Source organism: Drosophila serrata, unplaced genomic scaffold, assembly GCF_035046125.1.
Source record: "Drosophila serrata isolate PLE 108 unplaced genomic scaffold, ASM3504612v1 contig_190, whole genome shotgun sequence".
Taxonomy (NCBI): Eukaryota; Metazoa; Arthropoda; class Insecta; order Diptera; family Drosophilidae; genus Drosophila; species Drosophila serrata.
In genome coordinates, this window is record NW_028257088.1 from 952,709 (window position 1) to 971,677 (window position 18,969).

General features: G+C 36.2%; 1 long non-coding RNA gene across 2 annotated transcripts in view; it reads right to left on the bottom strand.

The window, feature by feature from the left end:
• The window catches only part of LOC147644300 (uncharacterized), a 78,178-nt gene extending 69,276 nt beyond the window's left edge, over nt 1-8,902 (bottom strand). For both annotated transcript variants that reach the window (XR_015270826.1, XR_015270827.1), the window contains exon 1: nt 8,859-8,902. This is a non-coding gene — a long non-coding RNA (uncharacterized LOC147644300). The remainder of the gene's footprint in view (nt 1-8,858) is intronic.
• Nucleotides 8,903-18,969: the final 10,067 nt, after the last annotated feature.

Genomic DNA, 18,969 nt, shown 5'->3' on the forward strand with positions numbered 1-18,969 from the left:
CTTCCTTCCTTCCCCGCCTTCAGTACACTTCCCTCCCCGCACTTATAATTATGAGTTTCTGGTCTAGGCTCTTTGGATGGCTATTAATTTTTGAGCACTTCGTTTCGCGGCCTCGGATTAGTTTACTTTTACTTGACTTCACACCACACAGCCACTCTGCCACTCTGCCACTTTGCCGCACTCGCTCTGTGTGTAGGTTCTTCAGTAATTGGATGAGGATGGGGGTGAAAATGAGAATGAGGCAACGGGGCGTATAAGTAATGTGGCCAGCAATTGACAGATGGGCCTGGAAAATCAGAAATCCCGGCGAAAGGATGGGAATTCTGCTTTGCTTTTAATCAACTTTACTTGGATTAATATCAGCGGGTAATTACCTAAAGAGATTGGTAGTGAAAATCAGTCGAAATCTAAGAAATCTAGTTAATTAGATATTTTAATACTTTCTCAAAGCAAATCCTTGTTTTACAAACTAAAATTAATTGCTTATTTGCTTTATAAAACTTGTTATCTTTTTTTACAAAGATTTTGTTGCTCTTTAAAGGATTTTATGATTCTTACTAATAAGTCCTATCAATTTCCCTAATTTTAGCATTTTCCCCACTCATATTTATCAACAGTTTTATCATAAAGAAAAACGAAGTAACTCCTTGAATGCCAAATGACTGACCAACTTATTGGTAATTTCTTTGCCATGGAAAACCCTTCAATATTTCGATATATCCTGTGCTCTCATTTAGTTTGCTGATGCCGCAGGCGCCTAGTTTTGCCCCCAGAAGAGTCCTAAAATTCGTCCTAGGTCCTGCTTCTCTTCCGCTTCAAGGATAGTTGGCCACAGAGCGGAAGTGGGGTTAAGGGCATGTCCTTTCTCTCACTCTCTCTCTCTCTCTGTCTCTATCTCCAGAGAGAGAGGGAGGTCGGGAAAAAAATTCATTTATTATTAAAATCACTTTCGTTGCAATGAGGATTCCAAATGTCCTATCGTTTCGTTTGTTTTTATTGGTGTGCGTGTGTCGCCTTCTCCACTCTGCTCCCCTGCGTCATGTCCTGACGAGAATTGTCCTGAACTAGTCCAGTCCATGTGTGTAATGTTCGCTGGTCCCCATGGCAACCCCAAACTCCAGACTATGTCCTGAAAATTCCTGCTCCTGAAACGTGGCCATTAGTGCCGATGAGTTGGCTTTTTTTTTTTGAGGGGTAAAAAAATGTGAAAATATGAAAAATATTTCTTAAATATCTATTAAAAACCATAAAGTATTAGTATTGACTGATTATTACCTTTAGGAAACCCTCTTTAAATTCTTAATTTGAAGCCAAACTTGGCTAACAGTTCCGTTTGAAGAGGTCCTTTAACCCACCATCAGCAATCCTGCAAAAGCCGCTTGTTGTTGCTGGGTTAACAAGTGTCATATGTGGTTGCTGGATGTCTCTGCATCTGTCTGACTGTGGTAATGGCACAGCTACTGCTACTGTCCTTTCCTTCTGAATTTTCCCAAAAACCCCCGCCCCTACTTCTCCCAATTTTCCAACCCTCCCCACCCCCCACATTTCGTCCTGTTATATCCACCTTCAGGCATCAACATCCTTCGACTGTCCAAGAAGGGGAAGTAGGAGAAGGAGAAGCCGCACCTGTCTCAGGTCGTGGCATATTCCTTGGATTTAACTCAAGTGTGCTTTGGAGATTTTGTAGCCGCTTTAAAACGTTATGCACCACAGGAAAATCCCATCCCTCTCTCTATCTCTGTGGAAAAACCCATCCACCCATCCCCCATCCCCCATCCAGTCAGGTTGTTTGTTTTTGTGTTGTTTTGGGGGCTGCGCAAAATGTCAACGAAAGTGCAAATAAAATCTAATGGCGAAATCATTGCAAAAGTTACGAATACAGACGTGCCTACACAGGGCAAAAAAAGGTGAGCATTTCGAAAGATAATATATAAAATAAATTCAATTGTTACGAAATATAAAAGTTAAAGGATCATTTAATGGGTTATAATATATTTTTAGGTCTAAATTAATCTTTAGATTCGAAGTTAGAAATATGTTTTGTCCAGAGATACTTTCTAAATAAATATAAACACATTCTTAAAAACATTTAATTATATATGTAGTTCATATAGTCTTATAATTATATATACAAATTTACCTTCATAAAATCTAAAATAACACCAAACCCCATCCTATATTATAAATGAATTATATTTATCTATACTATATTCAATAGTCCCCATTTTCCCCAGTGTATATTTTTGACATCTGCGTATGTGTGTGCCTAGGTGAGCTGTGCGTGTGTGTGTGTGTGTGTGTGTGGGCTTAATGTGCTTGTCATTTGGTTTGTCGCACCCGCGTGAATTTGTTTTTATTCCAGCATTGCATTTTATGAGTCGGTCGGCATTTTTGCCAAACGCATTTCACATTTCGCACTTCGGCATTTGCCTCGACCTTCTCGAAACACACACACGCAGATACACACATCCATTCCGTCGATTTAATGACCCCGAAGCTGGCAACCGTTTCGCCATCATCGCCAAGAAATCTCGTTAGGGATATTAGTCTCCACTCAAAGGAGGCAGAAACAAGTCCCGCAGCCAAAGTTGGCATCAAAAGAGCACAGCAAACTTGGCCATATAACTTTTAAACGATTTGGGTCTGGCTTTGACTCGATTTGAGGCGCACTTTTGGCTGTCATTTGATTATTTTCCTGTTTCAGAACTCTGTTGGCATTTCATAACATTTATATTTTCGGCATATTGACACAAATTGATGGGTTTTTATAATAATTTTTAAAAGAAGGTTATGCATAAGGAAGGGAGCAAGGTGTACTATTCCTTGCAGGGTGTTCTTCATCCTACAGGGTGTACTTCTTCCTACAGGGTGTACTTAGAGTAACAGAGTATACATCTCCTTACAGGGTGTACTCCTTCTTGCAAGGTGTACTCATCCTGTTAAAGAAATGTGTAAGCTATACTTTTATTCTATTACATAAAATTATTTCCCTTTCTATTCATAATTTTAACTGGCCCTCAATTACGGAAAGATATATATTTACATATATATATATATCCGAGTATCTTTACTTGTCTATTAAATAAGAATGTTTCGGTTGGCATCTTAGCCTGATTTCATTTCGACCAAAGCCAATTCCTAATCTTCTTTCGCACTGCCACTTGATTCAATTTCAAATATTTGCCTTTTGGCCAAAAACGAAGACAGGCAGGACTTGGGGGGGCAGGGAATTCGTCCAAAGGGAAACGGGAAGTGTTGTGGGCAAAAAGGATAAAAGGAAGGAAACAGGACGAAGGTTGGGCGGGCACTAAAGGTGCTCAAATATTTATGCCCCTTGTGGTGGATAACCGAAGAAAACACAATGAAACTAAATAAGAATATTGCGATATACAATAACCGACTCCCGCAGCCCGATCCGCTGAATAAAACATGGACACTGAAGGGAAAAATGGTATAGATTGATCTGAAAGATATTATTAAATATAATATCAACCTTAAGCTTATTTAAAACAAACGAGACTTGTGAAAATAAATAAACATTATTTGTAAATATTTTCCCCACTTCTAATTCATACAAGTTTCTTTTCTTTCAGTGCATCCTTCTGCATAATCAGAGGACTGAAAAAGGAGGAGGCTCCACAGGATTCGCAATGAATTTCTGAATTTAGGCGCTACTCTCCTTCGGAGCTGCGGTCTCTCCACCTACCACTTCCTCTTTCCTCGTATGAGTAGTGCACAATTACACACATTTTTCTTCCTGTATCCTGCCGGAGTATCCTTGAATCTGGTTATTCCTGTATTCCGTATCTCGTATCCTGTATCCTCGGTATCTATGTGTCATCAAATATTTATGGACGTGCCGGGGGAAGCCGCCAAGCAATCGCTTCATATTCAATATTCAGTTGTTACGCGCGGCAAGTGCAGCAAATTGCCAATTCGCCATTCCAATAAGCCAAAACCAAATGAGCAGCAGGCCAAACAATGGCCAACAAGGGCACTTGGCTACAGGGGAGGGCGGAAGAGGAGGGAAAGGAGATGGGGGCTCTCAAACTGAGACGCACAAGAGATAATACCGGAGATTTCAAAGGCAATTATTCTGGGCAACAGCACCATAAAATCGAAACATTGAAGCGTTTTAAAGTTTAGGGATATATCGATACATGTTTGGGGAATAAGAGAGAAAAAGAGAGTATATTGAAGTTTACTTCATATTAATTTTAAGTGTATCAAATTCGATTCCCAGGTTGAAGCAAATTTTTTAAAGGACCTTTGAGTTTGAGTAAGTTTGCTTTCAAATTAATTAAAGATTTCTACCCTAAGCTAAAATATACTTCAACGGATTTTAATTATACCCTTGAAGGGTATTTAATTTCAGTCAGTCAGTAAAGAAGTATATATATTCTTGATCAGCATCAATCAGTAAGTAACTATGATCAGTAAATAGCTATGATCAGTAAGTATCAATGAACATCAAGTAACAATGACCAGTAAGTAACTATGATCAGTAAGTATCTAGACCAGTACGTAAATATGAAGTATCAATGAACATTAAGTAAATATGATCAGTAAGAATTTAATGTATCTAATGCATAAGTAAGTATCTAAGTATGTAAAGGGGACCATGGCAATAAGGGAACACATTGGAATACAAAGTCTAGACCTAGACCTGATCCCAGCAATAGCTTCTTCTTACATAAAATAAAAGTTACCGCAGTAAAGGACTCGTCATTGTTTACTTCCTTCCAGTGTAGTGACCAAGAATGATGACTTCATCCAAGTGAGCCTCTTCATAGTCATCCAAATATATTGCATTGGCCACGTCATGTTTTTGGGGTCGAAATGTCATCACTATCACTAGCACTATTGATGTAAACACTAGGTACCCCTAGGACAGACTGAGGCGCGCGCGACCTCAGCGCCTCTATTTATAGTCCCCAAGGAGAGAGAAGAGAAAGTGAGTGTGAGTGCGTGGGAGAGAAGCAGTTGCCTCCAGAGATTAACATAGAGCGATTAACATAGCGAGAGAGGGAGAGAGGCAGATAGGAACAGCGAGCTGGTGTTTAATTTAACTATGATCATTAATTAACTATGAGCAGTAAGTAACTCTGACCAGTAAGTATCTATGACTAGTGAACAACTATGGCCAGTAAGTATGTATGTTCACTTACTAACTTTGAACAATAAATAATTTTTATGTATGTATGATCAGTAATTATCTATGAGCAGGAACTAACTTTGAACACTTGTAAACAATGACTTGCAACTTTTGTAACACAACACATGTCTGAGACTCGGCCGGCAGCAGGCACTTCGTTCCGGGGATGTTAGAACAAGTTGGGAATCATAAGTACAAGTGCGAGATTTGTTTTCAACAAATTTAAAGCAAGCTATTTGAATGAAACTATGGAATTATTCTTCTATATAATTTTACTAGTATATAAATCGGAGCTTGGCGAATCGGTGGACTATATATACATATATATAGCTGCCATAGGAACGATCGGACGATTTATAGAACTAAGATCAGTAATTAACTATGAGCAGTAAGTAACTCTGAACCCTAAGTATCTATGGACAGTAAGTAACTATGATCAGTAAGCCTGTATGACCAGTATGTACATATGTATGTATGATCAGTAACTAACTTTGAACACTTGTAAACAATGACTTGCAACTTTTGTATCACAACACATTTCTAAGACTTGGCCGGCAGCAGTCACTTCGTTCCGGGGATGTTAGAACAAGTTGGGAATCATAAGTACAAGTGCGAGATTTGTTTTGGAACAAATTTAAATCAAGCTATTTTAATGAAACTATGCAGTTTATCTTCTAAATACTTGTACAAGGTTAAAATCGGAGCATGCCGAATCGGTAGACTATATATATACATATATACCTGACATAGGAACAATCGGACGATTTTTAGAACCATGGCCAGTAATTAACTATAACCAGTAATTAACTTTAATCACTAATTAACTATGATCAATAAGTAACTCTGAACATTGAGTATCTATGATCAGTAAGTAACTATTATAAGTATCTACGACCAGTAACTAACTATGATCACTAAGTATCTATAACCAGTAAGTATGTATGATCAGTTACTAACTTTGAGCAAAAGTAAATAATATTTATGTATGTATGACCAGTAATTATCTATGACCAGTAACTAACTTTGAACACTTGTAAACAATGACTTGCAACTTTTGTATCACAACACATTTCTGAGACTTGGCCGGCAGCAGTCACTTCGTTCCGGGGATGTTAGAACTAGTTGGGAATCATATGCACAGATGTGCGAGATTTGTTTTGGAACAAATTTAAGCTATTTTCATGAAACTATGGAGTTATTCTTTTATATAATATTAATAGTATATAAGTCGGAGTAAGGCAAATCGGTGGACTATATATATAAATATATATAGCGTCTATAGGAACAATCGGACGATTTATAGAACTATGACCAGTAATTAACTATAATCAGTAATTAACTATGAGCAGTAAGTAACTATCAGGAGTAAGTAACTCTAGACATTAAGTAACTATGATCAGCAAGTAACTATTTTTAATAAGTATCTATGACCAGTTAGTATGTATGATCAGTAAGAATGTATGATTAGTAAGTATGTATGATCAGTTACTAAAACTATAAAACTAATTGTGCATTTGCAAGACCTTTGCTATTTACAAAATGTTAATATTAAATACATAACTAAATACTTATACTAATTATACTTACTTAACTACTTACTTTACTGAAATAATTTAATGTTAACCCTTTTTTCAGTCCCAAAACATCCTACATTAAACCCCTTAATTGCTCCATCTCTCTCTCTGCCTCAAAGTATCTCTACCTGTGCCGGTGCATATGTAAATGCAATCAAATTTGCAACGGTCATTTGGCCAATCTAATGGCCATTTGGGGGCGCCGGCAAAGGGTTAAGGGTGGAGGGGCATAACAGGTATAAAGGATATGGGAGTCAGGGGTTAAGAGGTCAAAGGCGGCGCGGCATTTATGTATTCATAAAGCAGCCACCGTTGCTGCATCTGAATGATGTTTACCTCATAAATAAATAATTGTTAAGCACAAATATGCGGAGCTGCAGACAAATTACCAAAAGTGGGAGGACGACGGCGGCGGTTCAAAAATGTTGCCAAAAAGTTACGAAAAAAAAAATAATAATAAATAAAAAACAAAAACCCGGTCGACTTGAATAAAAATCTACTTACTCACTGCCAAAACATTGGGATATTTTTCGCAGGTGCTTTCAGGTGTTGTAACTGCATTTTCGGAGCAGGGATTATGGGTGGATTTATGGCAAGGACTTGGTGCCAGGAAAGCCGCTTAACTGGGCTTAAATTAGCAAACAAAATTAGGTATTTATTATAATTTAATTCAGGTTCCCCTAAAACACAAAAAAAACAATTGTATTTATCTATTTAGACAGCAATTAAGTTTTAATAAGTGTGCAATTAGGGTCTATAATCTAGTCTGCTGATGATAAACACAAATCACGTATACGCCCCGAGGTTCCTGATTTTTTTTTTGCAAGACCAATTTAAATATGGCAAATATGTGATATTAATTATTATAAATTATAGTTTTATCAATATATTTTATAGTTAATTATTTAACAATGTATATATGATATATTTTTGCCCTCTTCAATGGCATTTGAGGAAATTGCAGGACTCGAAAGTCATCAAATTCAAACTGATATTGATCCTGCAACTCCTTGCAACCGCCTGTCATGGCTCATCAGGCTCTTAAAGCCGTAAATGACGAGTATAAGTTCCACTCTAATGGCCACCAAGTGGCACTGCGGCGAGTGTGAATGGTGGGGAAATGCTGAATGCTGAATACTGAATACTGAATGCGAATGTCTCGCAGATGTGCCAAAAAGTAACGTAACATAACGTAAAGGATATACGGAACGAGACAAGGTCCGGGCCGGGGCACTAGACATGCGAAATGTCAGTAGTATATCATTTTTTAGTGAAGTGCAACCGCAGCAGCAGCCGGTGGGGGGGGGAGGGGGTAAAGGAGGCGTGGCCTCGACCCCCAGACAAAATTCACAGACACAGACACAGAAAACGAGACGAGACGCACACACCGATACAGAGCCAGACGCAGGATATACACTGGGAGAAAAAAATGTTCATACTTGGGTGTTGTAAATTGTTATTCAAAGTTGCTTTAGTTATTCCAGTTTTTTATAAAATTAATTAAAGTTCTTCATTTTGTTAAAATATTTAAATAAAGGTATGAGAGACTTTAGGTTCAACTAGATCACTAAAGATTTTATGAGTTATGTTCCCCGTCTTAAAACTATTAAAAACTTCTATCATTAAATCATTAGCTTATTTAAATTATATTTAATTTAATTAAATTTAATTTAAGATTCTGTTTTTTCTGGGCTTGATTTTCTCTCAGTGTAGGGATACAAATACAGTAGTTGGCCCAAAAACGCCCGCACTTGAATTAAACATCTTTCACATTTTGCAGTTGTACTTCGTTGCCACACACACACTCACCCCACACATATACACCCCCACACACCACCCACATACCCCCCACACACACACTCACCCCCCCACACACACTCATATGTGTGTGTTAAACCAATTTGTCTGACTGCCTTGTTGTTTTTGTTGCTCAAAGCGAGAAGAGTTCAAAAGGTTTAGAAGTTTAAAGTAAATTAATATAATAAATGGTTTGTAAATATTAAAAAATATATTTAGAGCATGATATAAGTTTTAAGTTTTAAAAAATATTATATTCAATTTTGTAAACATTATTTTCAAGGTTTAAGTAATTTCATTCAAATTATAGAAATTATAAGTTTTAAACTTACCCATTCTTTTGGCTTTTTAATTTTTTTTTTAAATATTTAGAGCCTGAAACAAAATAAGAAAAAATAAAGTTATTAAATATTGTATGCAATATAAAGCTTAAAGTTAAGTTTTAAATTAACACTATAAGAGTTTGAGAATTTACAAGAAGTATTATGCTTTAAGCTTAATCATACTAATTAATAAAAAATTTATAACAAGAAAGGATATTAGCTTCGGGAAACCCTTGGAGAGAAAATCCTTCACAACTCTGTCAAAAATGAATTAATTTCTAATCGGGAAGCTTTCCTATATTAGATTTTATTAGATTAATAAATCTGCATTCTCAATTTAAGATTTAAAATAGCCGGAAATGACCCTTACTTAGTTTTAAGCTTCTGACTTAAACAAAAATACCAAGCTAGGGTATATTTATTCGCATTTTTTTCAATATACAATTTTTCAAAATAATCAAAGTTTCAAAATTGCATAAAAAAGTTAAAAATGCATTAATTTTAATTCGGAATACTGTTCTGTGCTAGTTTTTATAGGGCTAACAAATCTGCATATTAAGTTTTAGAATTTACGCAATTTAAAATTTTGTCAAATTTTCCGGTTGTAACAATATACAATTTAATGATAAAATTATGAGAAAAAAATTTAAAAAAATGTTTTCCTCCAAACATAGCCAGATCGATTTGGCTGTTAATGCTGATCAAGAATATATATGATTTATAGGGTCGGAAATGCCTCCTTCATGAGTTACAAGCTTCTGACTGAAATTAAAATACAAATCTTTGAGGAATTTATCAATAATTTTATATTACAATTTTTACGATAAATCAAAGTTTAAAAATTGTGTAACTAAGTCAAAAATGCATTAATTTCAATTCGGAAAGCGTCCTTATGTTTATTTTTAGCAGACTAATAAAACTGCATACTATCTTTTATAATTTACGCAATTTAAAATTTTATCAAATTTTACAGTTTTAACAAGATAAAATGTAATGATAAAATTTAGGGAAAAAAATTGAAAATTGTCTTTTTCTACCAAACATGGCTAAATCGATTCGGCTGTTGACGTTGATCAATAATATATATGATTTATAAATGAAATGACTCCTTCACTGCATTTTATCCTTCCAACATAAATTATAATACCCTACTTGGGTATAAAAATGCAATTATAAATTTTCAAATTAAAAAATATATTTTCTAAGAGTTTCCTTGAAAAAGTTCAAAAATCCTGAAACTTATTGCTCAACCCTCTGCTGTTTTCAACTGAAAACTAAGGCACTGCCTTGGTGAGTTTTTGGGTGGCATTACATCTGAGCCATGAGAGCAGATGCTGCTGCTTCTGCTGCCTTTTTCCTCAGCTTTTCCTGCTAAAATCCTTGTTGTTGCTCTTTTTCCTGCCATCTTTTTGATATCATCGCCAACGTCGACGCCGACAGCGACAGCGACTGCGACTGAGACGCCTTCTTGGTCCTTCATAAGAAATTCATAAGTATTTCCGCTTCTCTGATTTTTGATTCGGTAATTAAAATGCAACTGAGATTGCGCTCATACTCTGTGTGTGTGTGTGCGGAATAAGATATATATATATCTACACTATATGTTTACACATGTGGTATATATGAAAGAACTAGAGACACTAGTTTATTAAATATATATTACTATATACAAACAACATTTATAACATTGCCTTTGCTTAACAAATTTAACACATTCCTGTAACCACTGATTTATTAATTACCAATTCAATTAATTATAATAACTAAAATTTAACAAATATAATACTCTTGTAAATGTTGTCATATTAAACTCATATTAAGATTGCATCACTGCACACATTCGATGATTGTTTTTGCTCAACTCCCATTCCTATAGATGTATTTTATATGTTTATATGTATGTATATATTATTGTGTGTGGAAAACTGTTTTTCCAGGTGCTCCCTGGGCCCTGCAAGCTGATTGCTTTGGCTGCTTTTGGCATTGGCAGTAGTCGTCGAGCTTTGATTACTCGAACGGTTTCTAAGCACCAGAAGGGGACCCTTTTCTCGTCCCCATTCCGACATCATTCCATCCTGGGCACCATTCTGGGGCAATGCAACAGTGGCAAAACGCATTATCTGCTTCAGCTGTCAAGTGGAAAGTGGAAAGTCGTGGAGGAAATCGTGGGAAATCGGCGAGTGGAGAGCCAGTGCAAAGCGGAGCTAAAGAAATATATATAAATATATATATATAGATGTATGTATATACATATATATTTTGCAATTTCATTTACAAAAGTTTATCTTGGAGTGCGCGATTTGCGCCAGGAAACGGACTGCGACTACAACTGTGACCAGGTAAAGGAGGCTCAGTCACAGTCGCAGTTAGAGTCCCGGTCCTGATTCCAGATCCTGGCACAGGACGAACCAAAAATACAGCAGGACAGCAAAGTGTGCCCCTAGCAGAGAAGTCGACTGGGGAAGTACCCTTTATCGGGGGATTATTAATTAAATAATATATATATAAATAAGTTACATCTTTTAAACATTAAAAAGTATACAAGTATCATCATTAAATAAATATTAATATTTATTAAATATATCAAAAATCTAAAGAACTATCGACATAGGCTTTAAAAAAACACACCAACAGTCCCTCATTTTCTTTCAAATTACAACATTTTGAAAGTTAGTTTTCTTATCTTAATTACCGGAATAAAATATATCAAAATAATTATAAGATATACCGAAAATATATCAAGATGGACATTAAAAAAAAACCCCCAGAAATCATTATTTGACGAAAGGACAACGAATTAAAAATAGCTTCCTATGAAAGGGTATGGGAAAAAGCGAATGAAAGAAAAGCTAATGGCATCAAAGAAGAAAATCAAATATTGCTCAAGTGCCACTGGCAGCCACACCAACAACAACAACAGCAACACACCAACACCAACAACAACACACCAATAACAACAACAAGTAGAAGAAGAAGCCGATTATCGTGGAAAACCGTGTAAGAAAACATGCAGATGGTCCAAAAGGAAACTTTTTGGCCAAACGATAGACCGCAATGCTGCCAGAGCCAGAGCCAGAGCGACTCAAGCCTCAAGATTCAAGATGAGATTTTCCTCCGGGCCCAAGAAGGCGATGGGCGAAGGGCGGGGCAAACAAGTTTATATGATTTTGATGAATTTCCGTGGCAACGGGGCCAAAATGAAAGCGCGACTCGATAAGTAGCAGTTAAGATTTCGCTGCTCTTCTCAATATCCGCATGGTCAGGAGTAGGAGTTTTTCCCTGCCTCTCCTTCCCGTCTCACCTTTGAGTTTAATATCTGCGAAAAAGATGAGAAATCCCTGGGGGAGGATGGGGGAAAGGGAATGGCACTCTGCCACTGCCACTGGAAAGTAATTTCCTGCAATTTAAACTAAAGAAAAATAAGGAAGCGTCTTTGATTTCCGCGTGAAATGATGTGGGCGACGGCAACGGCAACGGCGGCGACCCCTAGGAAAAACCCTTGGAAAAACCCCTTAGTGGGTGGATCGAATTAAAGTTGATTCAATTTATTATTAGCCTTGCCTTATTAGATAACAGCGACGAGCTCAGCAAATTGCATTGCCCTCGCCGATGATGTTGACGTCGGTGCCAAACAAATCGAGTAACTGAGTCGAAGAAATCAAATTAATCGAATGCCTCGGAATGCAAAAGGTTCTTCATATTATTGATCACAGTTGTATATTTTTAAATAAAAATATTCATCTTATTTTAAAAGGAGAGGAAACCAACTTTGGAGAGCCGAAGCTTAAATACCATTGCAGTTGGCAATTAAATTTAAGGATCAAAACGGAAATTTGATTCTTTGATAGATATTTTTAAACAACTATTTTTTCGAAAAATCGAAATTTAAAAAAATCATAATTAAGCCAAATATGCATCAATTTCAATTCGGAAAGCTGTTCTGTGCTAATTTTTATTGGGGCTAAAAATCTGCTTACTTCGTTTTACAATTAACGCAATTAAAATTTTTGTCATATTTTCCAATGTTGACAATATAAAATTTATTGATATAATTTTGAACAAAAATTCGAAAAAAAAATGTTTACCACCAAACATGGCTAGATCGAATTGGCTGTTCACGCTGATCAAGAATATATATGATTTATAGGGTCGGAAATGGCTCTTTCAAACGTTATAAGGTTCGGACTAAAATAAAAATACTGAAATTTATCAATAATTTTATATGACAATTTTTTCGACAAATAAAACCTTAAAAAACTCATAACTAAGCCAAAAATGGATAAATTTCAATTCGGAAAGCTGTTCTGTGCTAGTTTTTATAGTGTTAACAAATTTGCCTACTGAGTTTTAATATTTACAGAATTTAAATTTTTGTCAAATTTTACAGTTTGAATTTATAAAATTTAATGATTAAATTTTGAACAAAAAATTAAAAAAAATTTTTTTTCTTTGAAACATGGCTAGATCGATTTTGCTGTTCACGCTGATCAAGAATATATATGATTTATGGGGTCGGAAATGACTTCTTCCCTTAGTTTTAAGCTTCTGAACTAAATTATAATACTCTGCAAGGGTATAAATATTCGCATTCTTTTTATGGACAATTTTTCAAAATAATCAAAGTTTAAAAAATGCATAACTATGTCAAAAATGCATTAATTTCAATTCGGAAAGCTGTTCTGTGCTGCTTTTTTTTAAATTAACAAATCGGCATACTTTGTTTTTGAATCTACTTAATTTAAATTTTTGTCAAATTTTCCAGTTTTAACCATATAAAATTTAATGATAAAATTATGAGAAAAAATTCGAAAAAATTTTTTCCCTCCAAAAATAGCTAGATCGATTCGGCTGTTAATGCTGATCAAGAATATATATGATTTATAGGGTCGGAAATGCCTCCGTTTTGAGTTACAATTATAATACACTGCAATAATTTAAAATAAGCAATAAAATAAGTATCGATGTTGTTCTATTCTATTTTTCGGATAGATCGTTATATTAATTGGATCTAAAATAACAATCATATTAATGAAAATCCTAAAAAATGCTAATCATTAAACCCTTAACCCTTTCTTTTTGTTGTTTTAATAAGAAATCAACAAAAAATAAAACTCTCCAAAAATGTTGTCTAAAATGACAGCTGGCAGCATTTGTTTCGTCTTGGCCAGAGTTTTTAGCCAAAAATGTTAACCTAACTCGTATTTTTCGCCACTTTGTGCTCTGCTTTTTAAATTCTTCTTTTCTTTTTTCCGTTTGTTTCTGTTTCAGTTATTTTTTTGTTTCCATTTAAAGCGGACGGAAGGGCAGACCCTCCTCCTCCATTTTTGGGGCGCGACACCAAATGAAATGCCTGAGGGCAGTAAATTTAAGCGGCCGCCAGGAGCTGCTCCTTGTTTGGTGGCGGGAGGACGGCAGGACACAGGACGCAGGACGCAGGACTTTTTGGCCAGCGGAAACAGTGGCAGCAGTGGAACGCGGTTTCGGCCACGTGGCGAGCGGAGTATTTACCGCCATGTGCATAGTTTGCAAGTCTGCGCGGCGACACCTGCAGGAATGGCTGGCCACGGGTCCTCATCCCATGGGGATCCCGGCCAGGACGAGCCGAGGTCCTAGCCAGGACCAGACTGGCGAGCAGACATGGCCACTAACAACATCAAAAAGTGCCAAGTGCCAAGTGTTTGCGTTGGTCGCCAAAAACGCTGCCCAACAAATTGCTCCGACTCTTCTGTATTTTCTATATACCCTGTAAGGGAGGCTATTTCGGACTGAGAATTGTATTTAAAAAAAAAAATAATAATAATATTTTGAATCCATTTGGAGATATAGAAAAAGTAATCAAGAAATAATAAGATTGAAAAGGTTTAAATCTGCTGAGTTTTCCAGGTTTTTAACTGTCTCTTTCCCCTCTAACTTGTTATTTTCTGTTTGTGCACTGCAGGCAAAGCGCGAAAAAGAGAGTAAGAGCAAGATAGATAGATTGCGGCCTAAAGAAAACACACATAAATCTAAGTAAAAGGAAGTAAAATGGACAATATAATGGAATAAAAATAAAAACATATTCTTAACAAAATAAATAGTTAATAATATGTAAGATAAAAGAAAAATAATATAAAATTTGAAATTTGAAATTTGAAACAAATGTAATTATGGAATAAGTACCTAATTCATTTTAAAGTTTCTTATTTTTCCAGAAAACAAACCTAAAAAAGAGTATCTTTTGTTCGTCTTTCCCTTTAGAACTTTCTTATTTTTCACCGTGTGACATTTTTCTTCTGTTTCGTTACATTTTCCCCGCCTGAACAGGGGGAGTTTTAGGGTCCTGCCCTAATGTGTGGACTGGTCCAAGTTTCCTGCCTCCCTTTTTATTCGCTTTTTTTTTGCAAAAGTATTTTTTATTTTCATTTTTTTTTTTTGTCGTTGGCTTGTCTTGTTTTGTTTTGTTTTGTTCACTTGTTGGCTACTCTTTTATGCACATCGATTTTCGCTCAGTGCTTTTTATTTGCAGGGGTGCAGAAGGGGGGCCAAGGTGGAACCGTACATCGGAGTTGTTTGTTTGGCACTGTTTGTTTATGTGCTGTAACTGGTTCGGTGAGAAAAGAGGAGGAAAAACCGGTGAGAAAAAATGGGGTGGGAAAATGGGTGGGGGAAAAAGGACTCTGCTGAAATGGCTGAAAAATCGGGACGTAGCAAAGGGGGCGGGGCAGCAACTTTTTAAAGCGACATTTAACGATGCTCCAAAGTTGAGCACAACACTTGGCAGGCCCAAGTGAGTGCCACACGAGTGCATTCATTCAGCGAACTCGCAGCATCCAAAAAGCACCCCAAACTCAGTTCAAAATCATGGCAAGCAATTACACCATGAATTTTATATATATTTTATTTAATAAATTTAAACAAAACCCGTTGAAAGGAAAGACTGGTTAACTTTTTGGTAAAATGAAAGTTCATTTAAAGGAAGCATTGTTAAGATTTTACACCATTATTTTAATTGCTTCATGATCTATGTAATAATATTGAATATTTATCATTAGAAATTTTATAAATAAATGTAAGAACATTAAATTAATTTTTAAAATCTATATGCCTTTGCATTTGATGTATTGGTTAACTTTTTGGTGAAATAAAATTACATTGAAAGAAAGCATTAATTTAAGATTTTAAAAGAAACACTAGCATTTTGTACACCCTTATTTCAATTCCTTCATGATTTATGTAATAATATTAAATATTTATCATTAGAAATTTTCTAAATAAATGTAAGAACATTAAGCGGAATATTTAAATCTATATGCCCTTGAATTTGTTGTATTTTTAAGCATTTTACATGATAAGAAGAGAAGATCTAAACCTATTATAAAACCTCCTCTGTTGGTGTTAACTCTCTTTCAGATTAAATTAAATTCCTTACTCTATATATACACTCTCTATACTCCATTTGAATATATATATATATTGTAGGAAAGTGAAGCGTTGGCCGTTAATAAAACTATTTTAGTCGCAACTAACAAAGTTTGCCAAGTACTCGGCTTTCGGCTCCTTTGACACTGACGTTTTGGCAAGTGGCTTCAAGTACGGCGACAAATCGTGCAACAAAGTCAAATGCACTTTGCAGTGTGGCAGTGTCAGAGGAGTGGAGGAAAAACTGTTGGGGGGAAAACTGGTGGCAAAAGCCGGGAAAAAGCTGGGCGATGAAAATTGTGAGCGAAGTGAATACATGTGTACGATGTGTGCGATGATTCATTTTGCAATATTGCATATTGTGCGTCGCACTTAAATTCAATTAAGCTACAAAGGCAGTTACCCGGCACCAGGGCACGACGACTACCGCAAGCGTCCAATAACCCATCAGCTGTCGCAGGGAAACCGGGAAAAACCCCATCAGTTTTCAGTTTTCAGTTTTCCATTTTACAGTTCTCCTCACTCAACCCACCACAGACCGCCAGTGCCAGTGCCAGAGCCAGAGCCAGAGCCATTGCCATTGCCACACTTTATAGCCATTGCCATTGCCCTTCGTGCACTCAGTCATTCATTGATTCATGCACCAGTTCGCCCAAGCATTCAAGCCAGCACTCATTCAATCATTTCTGTCGAGTCCTTGGCACTATCAGCACAGCAGTTATCCTCGGCAACATGTCCTTCACACAAGATGGCATTGTAATTCGAGGTTTGAAGGTAACAAAGTTCTCTTTAGAGTTTAGCTAATGTCATTTGCGAGGCGGAAAATTTATGGATCTTTGAAGAGTAATTATTATTATTCAATGGGGAATTTATATTGTTGTATTTTAAGAATTGGAAATGTGTATTATAATAAAAATATACTTAAGATAGTTAGATACTTGTTTAAAGCATCAAAGAACTTGGAAATTATAGAAATTTATAGTAATAGTATTATGTACTAGGTAAAGTAATTAATTAATTACATGTATTACTTTAAATAATGCCAACTTTAAAGCAATTCTAAGTAATACATCAATCCCACATTTATTAATTCTAATCCTTCAAATAATACCAAATTTTAAGCCTCCTTCTTACTGGTCAATCTATCAATCCCTTATTCGTTTTTCCAGGGTATGGATACTAACTAAAAACACAGGTGTGGCTCTGCTCTCGTCTCTAACTTCATTTACACGCTTTTCAACGCTCCAATCGAGCTCCATTTAAATGTTTGCCCAGGCGCACAAGTGTGTGTTTGTCCCACAAAACAGGACTCGTCGTTGTAAGTAAGGGGCAAGTAAGTGGAACTTCCGGGACTATATATACATATATATAGTAGTATTATAATACCCCGACACACATCCTTTGAGCTGATGCTGCTGCTGATGCTGCTGCTGCTTCGCTTTGCATCTCGCATCTCACAGTTCGCATCTCACAGATGCCTCGCTGCCATGTAGAACTAATTCCATTAAAGCCGGCTCTAACTTGATTTTCAATTGACTCCTCATTTGCTAAGGGATCGGGATGGGGATGGGGATGGGTCAGGAGGAGGACGCGCTGTCAGCAATCAACATGTTCAATTGAGCATATCCTGCCGGCTGCAGGACACTGCCGTGCTAGAACAGATACCAGATACCAGAGAAATGTGATTACCCAACGCTATTTCCTGCACACACATCCTTGGGAGATGGCCTACACTTGGAATATAAACCTTAATGATTTTCAAGTCCTGCATTAAGGAGTCTAAAGGATAATAAAAGTTTAAACGGAAAGTCTAGAATTTATTGCCTGCTTTAAAAGCGAGTTTTTAAACCTTGAGATTATATTTTTAAATTAATCTTCAAGTTATTATTTGTCTCACTTCAGCTTAATATTAATTTTAAATATTAATTTCCACTGAAAAGTTATTTTTTTTAAGTGCCAAGCGAGCAGGACAACGAACCAGGACACAACATGAAGAAAGTCCAGCGGGCGCCTTTTACATTTCATTGGATTTTATGCGTTTCACTTTATGCTGATGTTTTTATTATTAAATTTCCCTGAATTTTCATTTACATTTTCTGGCTTTCTTAGCGTTTGCTCTATCCCTATCTCTTTTGCTCTATCTCTCTGACTCTCTCTGTGTTTGGTCGTTAGTGTATTGTCGCCGTTGCTGATGACTCCTCTTCATTTTCACACTTTTCATTCAATTTATTGCATTTCGCAAATTGAGTGTCGCTTTCCTTAGATCTATTCGCCCTTCCTTGTGCTCCTTCGCACCCATGGCGTTCCTTCCGTTTTGGTCCTGGCCACAGCATCCTGTCCTGCTCCCTCACTTTCCTAATTTTCTTCCTTAAAAAAGGAACACAAAATAAGAACAGTAAATAAATGCAAAAGAACCACCTAAAAAGAAGTCAATTCGATTTAAGGCGAAAAAGAATGCTAAAAATATACAGGGGAATACATCTTTTAGCAACTTTGGCTTAGTTAATTTAATGTGAATATAAATTTATAACGTTCAATAAATTTCTTGGAATTTAAACCGAAATACTTAACAGAAAAATACTCAAAAAAGCTATTAGCTATTGAAGTTGCCGAGTACTGTACTTTTTTGATCAGGTGGCAACTCCGCTGGCTTTGTTTTTCGATAGATCTTTCGATAGTCCCCGCTATCGACGATCTGCCAGCACTAATTCAAACGAATTTA